The sequence below is a fragment of the Sitophilus oryzae genome, unplaced genomic scaffold, assembly GCF_002938485.1.
Source record: "Sitophilus oryzae breed Bouriz unplaced genomic scaffold, Soryzae_2.0 scaffold_1615_pilon_pilon, whole genome shotgun sequence".
NCBI classification, from domain to species: Eukaryota; Metazoa; Arthropoda; class Insecta; order Coleoptera; family Curculionidae; genus Sitophilus; species Sitophilus oryzae.
The window spans coordinates 380,573-388,311 of record NW_022146298.1 but is presented as its reverse complement, the minus strand read 5'-3'; positions in this window follow the sequence as shown (position 1 = coordinate 388,311).

The window sequence follows — 7,739 nt, the reverse complement described above, 5'->3', positions numbered from 1 at the left end:
TTGGTCCAGTCTAGTTGGCGGAAGATTTCTTCTAATATTGCTATAGACAGCTTTGGAGATATTGGGTCTACCTGTCGTACTCCTTTGCCTGTTTGGAACTCTGGGGTTGTTTTATATATCAGTCACTCTTGGCTTTGGCTTCTTCTTGTATATATCGGCGTAAGTTTCTATATAAGGTTTGTCAATACCGTGTTTCGCTAGGGCTTCTATTCCTGCCTTAGGATATATCGAGTCGAAAGCCTTCTCAAAGTCTATAAAGGGTATGGCTAGTGAAGGTTTTGCTTCCCGAATACTGTCCCATAGGTAACACTAGGTAAAATTCGTCGGTACAGCCTCATTTCGAAAGCCTTGATTCTCTTCATTGTTTGAGCTTTCAGTGTCCAAGTCTCCATCACATACAGCCATACAGAGCAGACGTAACATTACAGAAATCTTATTCTTGTCGAAATATTTATATTCTTATTAGTAAGCATTGTTGCATAACTCATAAATCTCTTCGTAGCCGGTTCTTATTTTAATTTATTTTTCTTGTCTAATCTTAGTAGCTTAGGTTGTAACACTCAGATATTGATATTTATTAACTTATCGTCCTGTACTATTTTCTTCTAGAATAGAATGTAAAATGTTTAGGAGGAAGATTAATCACCGCGACCCTACAGATCTATTGTGTGTACCCCCTTTCTTCAGTTATAAAGAGTTATAACTCATCATACAGTCTCAGGGCTTTGACACAAGCCAATAACTGAGAGGGTTTCACAAAGGTCAGCTCTCAGTCTTCGACATCAGCCGTACCAAAGCTTAGAGCACGAACGATTGTCATCTTGGCGAACTCAGTGATAAGGTGTTCTGGTGTTTCCCAATTTTCCCCATATAATCTGCATTCGCTGTTGTTTCTCAGCTTCAATCTACTGAGATGTTCGTTGAGGAGGCAGTGTCCTGTTAGAAACGCCGCGCCGTGACAATCCGAAGATGAAATCCGAATTATTTAAATCAAGGAGTATCTTTGATTTTTCTAGGTCGTAATTTCCGAGGAAGTTTTTCGAGTGTCTCAGACCGTTTGGAGGATTCCCATTCCAGAGGTTACGGATGAAGTCTTCCAGGTTCTTCAGTTCCGCTTTAATTTAGTTTCCGCTTGGAAAACACAACGGTTCTGGTCCAGTTAGTGGCGTGTTCATTATTTTTCATGCTAGATCATTTGCTTTTTCATTACCTTCTATCCCTGAGGTGATCTCACTATGTGGGCAGGCACCTAGAGTAGGAGTACTTTTTTTTTTTTGCCTAATTTTGCTTATCCTTCTAGAGTAAGGTGAGACTATAGTGAACTAATTGAACAAAAAATAAATAGCTGTTGCAACGTGTGCTTTAGTTTGAATTACATTTTAACTGAGATATAATATAATTTTTTATTTCATCTTCAACCAATAAATAACATAAAACAGATTCACAAACTACATCACCGTCAAATATTAATAACTTAAAACGGAAAAGAGTATCATGAACGATCGACAATGTGTAAATATGCATCGTTACATCGTCTGCGTGGGTATCTCAAAAAAGGCGGTAAGTCCGTATCGCGTACCCGACCTGCCTCTATCTATCAGACCGAACCGGATGAATGGGATGTCGGACCGCTTAATTTTCCAGCAGATCGTTTAATAGGCCTTGCCGAACGTGGATTAACTTGTTCGTGTTTCGAAAAATCATAAGTCATTATCGTCGGGGCAAGTAAGTATATGTCGAGTTTACGATCGGACGAGATCTGCTCTTAATGGTCGTGTACCGATTACCTATCGATATAAATTCGTTTGAAACGTATCTTGGAATATGAAGAGTAAGGAACGAGTCTAATAACGTTACTTTCTTTGACAGTTTTGTGTGTAAGTGACACATTTGAATTAGGTTTGAAATTTTGCGGATTTGTTGTACTTTTCTGAAAATAGTTTATGTTCTTTAACCATCTTAGATTAGCTGATGACATAGTCCAATTGCCAATAGTCCTGAAGAACTACAAGCACAAATTAGCGAACTAAATATAGCCAGCAATAAAGTAGGGCTCTAAATGACTTTAGCGAAAACTAAAATAATCACAGTTTAAGGAATTGTACAACAAACTAGTAGACAGAAAATACATTCTAATAAACAACACAACACTGGAAATAGTAGAAGAATATATATACTTAGACAACTAATACGCAGCTCGAGATCTCTGCTACCAGAAATCAACAGATGAATTAAGTTACCATAGAGTACTTATTACCTTAGAATAGAGTACTTATTACTTATATTTTACCTCAAGAAGAAAAGATTCGATCAATGTCTACTACAACTTACAACTCATTACCTAAAAGAGAGAATTATAAAATTAGGATGTATTTGATCCAAATAGACTTGGACGCTGACATATATAAGTACACAAACATGGATACTAATGTATAACGAACTAGTGGACAGAAAAGATATTCTAATAAATAAGAAAGCACAGGAAATAGTAGAAGAATACATATACTTGGGACAACTAATACAAGTTCGTGATCTCTACTACCAGAAATCAACAGAGTGACTAGTGATGACCTATCTATGCATGCGAAACCTGGACACTTAAAACAGACATTATAAGGACATTGCAGGTCGCACAACGCTCAATGGAATGAAATATGCTGGGAATAACCAACAAAGACCGTAAAAGGATATAGTGCCATGACAAAAGTCCCAGGTAATAGATGTCATCCACAAAATCAAATCCCACAAGTGGCAATGGGCAGGACACCTGGCAAGAAAGACAGACAACAGATAAACACAAAAATTACAGCATGGTACCCATGAGGAATTAAGAGACCTAGAAGAAGACCAAACCTGAGATGGGACCATGATATTTGGCAATTAGCAGATATATCTTGGGCCCGCATAGCCAACAATAGACAACAATGGGACTAACTAAAAAGAGATTATCTGTGTTGGAGACTACACCATAATTGGAAATGGTTGAATAAGCTGAAGATGATGATAAAAATTAGCTATTTACTTTACAATTGGTTTTGTTCAAAGGTGGTAAATCGGTCAGAACTTAAATTAACAGTGACTATGACGAATTTCAGAAAAAGACTGTAAAAACGTTAGTGGTGCAGCGTGCGGTAGATCTCAAATAATTAGGACACGGAATTTTTACTTCTCTAGCGTATCTGGTACTTTTGTGATTAAATAATTATTGTAAATTATCAATTTTTAGAAATATATTTTTAACTACATTAATAACATAATTTAATAAATAATATTTATAAAAACATTATAATAACTACCTAACAAGATTTATTTAAAACGTAAAGTAAAACCAAGAAATTATTGAGTCTGCTCTGCATTATATTTTTACACGTTTTAAATAAAATTAGAACGGCACTGATAAACTGGAATTTAAGTCAGTCATATTAATTCCCCATCACGTTGATACTTTAACAGCGAGGATAGGTTAAAAACTTTATTTCTTTTCGCATGCTTTTAAATTGCTTCCATTTTTGAAAATTTTTGTATTTCTTTTCATAAGTTATTCGGGATTTAAATGGAAGTAGTTTGGAAATGGCGTTTGTGGCCTCAGCCTGAATATCTGTTGGTAATTTACTTATTTCGTTTTGAGCCATTTCTGGCTCCAATTCAATCAGCAATCGACACAAAAGAGAATTAAAAAATATTGACTCAAAACTGAAAACTAAAGAGACAACTTTATTTATTTGTCAAATTACATAGAAACCAACGCCAACCCAGCACAATATTTTTTCTACTCGTAATAAATTCCTTGAAATAATAATTTCTGAGTATTTTTTAAAGCGTAACTCGCGATGGAAAATAATAGTGTTGTATACACGACGATAAAATTGCATTATCGTCTTGTATAAAAATAACTATTTCCTTAGATTATAAATTGCGAAACCAAATCCCATTTAAGTTACGCAAAAAACGAATTTAAGTGAATAGATATAGCTCTGGTATTTTGGCAATGACAAAATAAATATAAGTTTTTTTTTCAGAAATCTAAGTTGCATTAATCATATTGCAGTTTCAATATTTTCATGAATATACGTATTGAGAAAGGTTGTAGCCTAAATTAGTCGCCATAATTTTATTTTTTTTGTTATAAGCACACACATAACAAGTTAGGTCAATTCATAAATATTTCAACAAAAAATAAAATATGAAAATAAAAATATGTATAGAAATTAAAAAATATCGCAATTACTGAGGATCAATCATTGTATAGATACTTTTTACTTTATGTAAATTACTATGTTTTTAGCATAGAGTAATATTTCTCTCATCACTTCTAACACGTCCTACACATGCTAATTTTAACATCACAGCGGTTGCAAAAGTTTGACAGATGCACTTTGAAGAACCGGTTAAAAGTTCTCAATGACTAGAGCTATTAGTGAATGAACTAATAATGCAATTGAGGCCACTGAACTAGAAACCGAAAATAGTACATCATTAAGACGTACCTACAGCTTTTAAAAATATCTATATGAATATCCAATTCATCTCTCACTATTTCCGCAAATTAATTACTTAAATCTTAGAAAGGATATTTGTGTTACATTTTGCTATAACTTGATCTTCAATGTTTCTTTGAATACGGTTGACAACGAATCAGTATTAAAACTAAAAGACTTGCGGACTTCAATAATTGTGCGTATTAATTTCTTATAATTTACATAATTTCTTAAGTGTAAAGTAATATAAATCCTAAAACTACTGAGCTGGTAAAGGTTGAGGTTATTCCCTGAAATTGCCTTAGTGCGTTTTATCAGTGATCGCGATGTCGTGGAGACTTCCATACTTGCATTGCTAATGATGTTATTGGCATTTGATATAAAAACCGTTTCTTTGAATTTACGTTTTTTTTTTCAATGAGGTTCATTGTGGAGAGTCCAAACTTATCCTTTAACTCCATTTTATTTCACCTGTTTGTACATATTTTTAGTGTCCGTTAATATACGTTTTGTCTTTCCAATATACGACTCACCGCATTCACAACGTACTGCACAGTGATGCTGCGGTAAATGCACTCTTTCTCTTGTTTTGATGTTTTGGGATTTATTTTGATTAAGACGCTTCTTCAAGTAGTTCTAGATTTGAAGACATTGTTATATTATTTGGCAAATGCTTAATCTGTTAATTGTTCTTCATCTTTTTCTTACAATAGAGTTATCCCTGTATAAAACAGCTACTTAAGCATCTTGTGAACCGAATGTTCAACTTTCTTACCATCTTTTTGGTGGCCTGCCAGGTGGTCTGGATGTGTTATGTATTTCTGTTCGCACCCATTTTGCTATTCTATCGTGGTCTATTCTTTCAACATGGTCTTCCCAACGATGCTTTCTTGATGTTCCCACCTCAATATGTCTTGTGCTCCCAGTTCCTCTCTATTATCGTGGTTTTGCATTCTATCTCTTAGTATCACTCCGCGTATTGTTCTTAAGACTTTCATTTCTGCTGTTCTGAGTATTGTATTTGTTTTAGATGTTTTGGCTGAAATGTTTCTTGCATTGCACACAAGTCACCAATATTCGGACTTTACTTTCTCTTGACATTAATTTATTACATGTTGTTCCAATTGCATTGGTTCAAGTTGTTTTAATTAAATTTGTAGTGTGACGTAGGTTTACTTAAGGAACATGAAATATTATATAAGTTATTAGATTTTTTTATAATTCTGACATGACTGCTCTTGTAACTCCGATTCCACAAGACGTCATGCGGATGGCTAAACATAGACTTTCACTCCTTGCATCCGCTAGGTCAGTGATCGTCAGCTTTCTGCATGTTGGTGGCCAGATTTTCGGATGACTCTTCACAGTTTAGTATTCTCTGTAGTTCCTTTATTAAAGTGTCTTTTGTTCCACCCAAAACACCGATAATTAACACTACAAGATGCACGCGATATTCAGGATCAGTCTGCGTAACTCTCCCAGTAGCTATTTCTATTTAGCTTTCTTCTCTCTATTTTTTGATCTCAATGTTAGTTTCTGCTGGGGCGGAAAATTCTATAACGTGTATGGTATTGCACTCTTTGTCTAACAGGACTATGTCAGGTTTTTTAGCCTAAATGCGTGTTATAGTGGGAAATGCGTAATTCAAATATATTCGGCAGTTGTCATTCTCCACCACCTCCTCAGTGTCGTCCGAAGCAAACGGCGGTATCGCCGTCTCATCAATACCGTATCGGTGCTGTAGATGGTAGTATAGCACACGTAACGCTGCGTTGCGTTGTGCCGTTGGATGTAGGTGGTGGCCATGGTCGTGGGAGCGTGTACGGAGCAAGCAGAGAATAGGTGCATCTCTCTTATTTATGGTGCAAGTCTCTTATTTATTATATTATGTTATATTATTATACATTGGGTGACCATTCGGGCATGTAGGTTCTGGAAGTTGAACATATCTAGCTTTTTATACGATAACAGCGCAGGGAAAACTTGATAAACGCAATGTTTAAAAAAATAGGTATCTTACATTTTTTTGGACTTTCTCAATCAGATCCCCAGATTGAATTCCCCTGTAGGAGTCCATATGATTGACGAGTACTCTAAGTGAGACCCAACGAAAGACTAAGCAATTGTACAGTGTGGTTAATGTACAAATTTGTATAAAGTGCTTAGAGTTTCTCATAAGAAAACCAAGCATTTTATATGCTTTATTGGGTGTGTTTCGATAGTGTAGATACTGTAGATTGAACTTTAAATTTGACTGAAACGTTATACCGAGATCCTTGATATCACTGATCTTCAGTCATAGCTCACATCCAAACTAATCAGTTTATTTCTTTCCACAATCACAATACCTTTCAGCGAAAATATTTAAATTTAGTACTTTACATAAATATTGCCACTACTCCTCACAGACTCAATCCCTAGATGCTAATAGCCATAGCTAAGGTTACCGTAATTTAACGGTACTACAATCGCAATAATTTCCGTGCTCTTGTCGAAGTAAAAATATAATAGATTATTATAGAATACACAGAATATTATTTTCATTGTTTTTATTATTACGGAAAGTCAACTAAATTTATGAAGTAATGAACACGTTTTTTCGAGAGTATTCTCAAGTTACCGTAAATAGATCAACAACGTAACTAGACTTTACATAGTCTAACGTTGGCATGATTTAACAGTAGAATCAGGACATTAATTTCCACGTTGTTGCCGTTAATTACGCCCTTCATTGTCGTGGTCGTTAACGTATATTTATTCGATCGCTATTAATTGGCCGGTAGACGAGGATTTGGATTGTAAATCCCCCCGGTAGACCCCTAGCCTTCTTCTTTTGCTAGCAATTGGCCGTTTTCACCAAAAATAAATACGTTCGTTATGTAGAAAGTGGAGTTGTCTTGGAAACGTCCGTTCGTTTGCGATAATTTCCGATAAGAACGCGAATTACTTATCGACATTGTTGGTGGTAAGCGTGTGTTCGACGGCGAAGATTTATATCGATTCCTTGCTGTTGGGCATTTGTTAAAGTTATTAACGCTTGAGCAGAATGTAACAAGTAGTGATGGTCATTACGATTCTTTTTAGTGAATCGAATTACACGATTCAGTTTCTCATATTGAATCGACTCCTACGATACGTTCATTTGAACGAACTACATACACTTTTTACGTAACACAGTATAAATATATTTTTTTTCTAAATAACTTTCTTATCGCTTGCATTTTATATCTATGATGTTTCTTTAGGTTTCAACATTGGTAT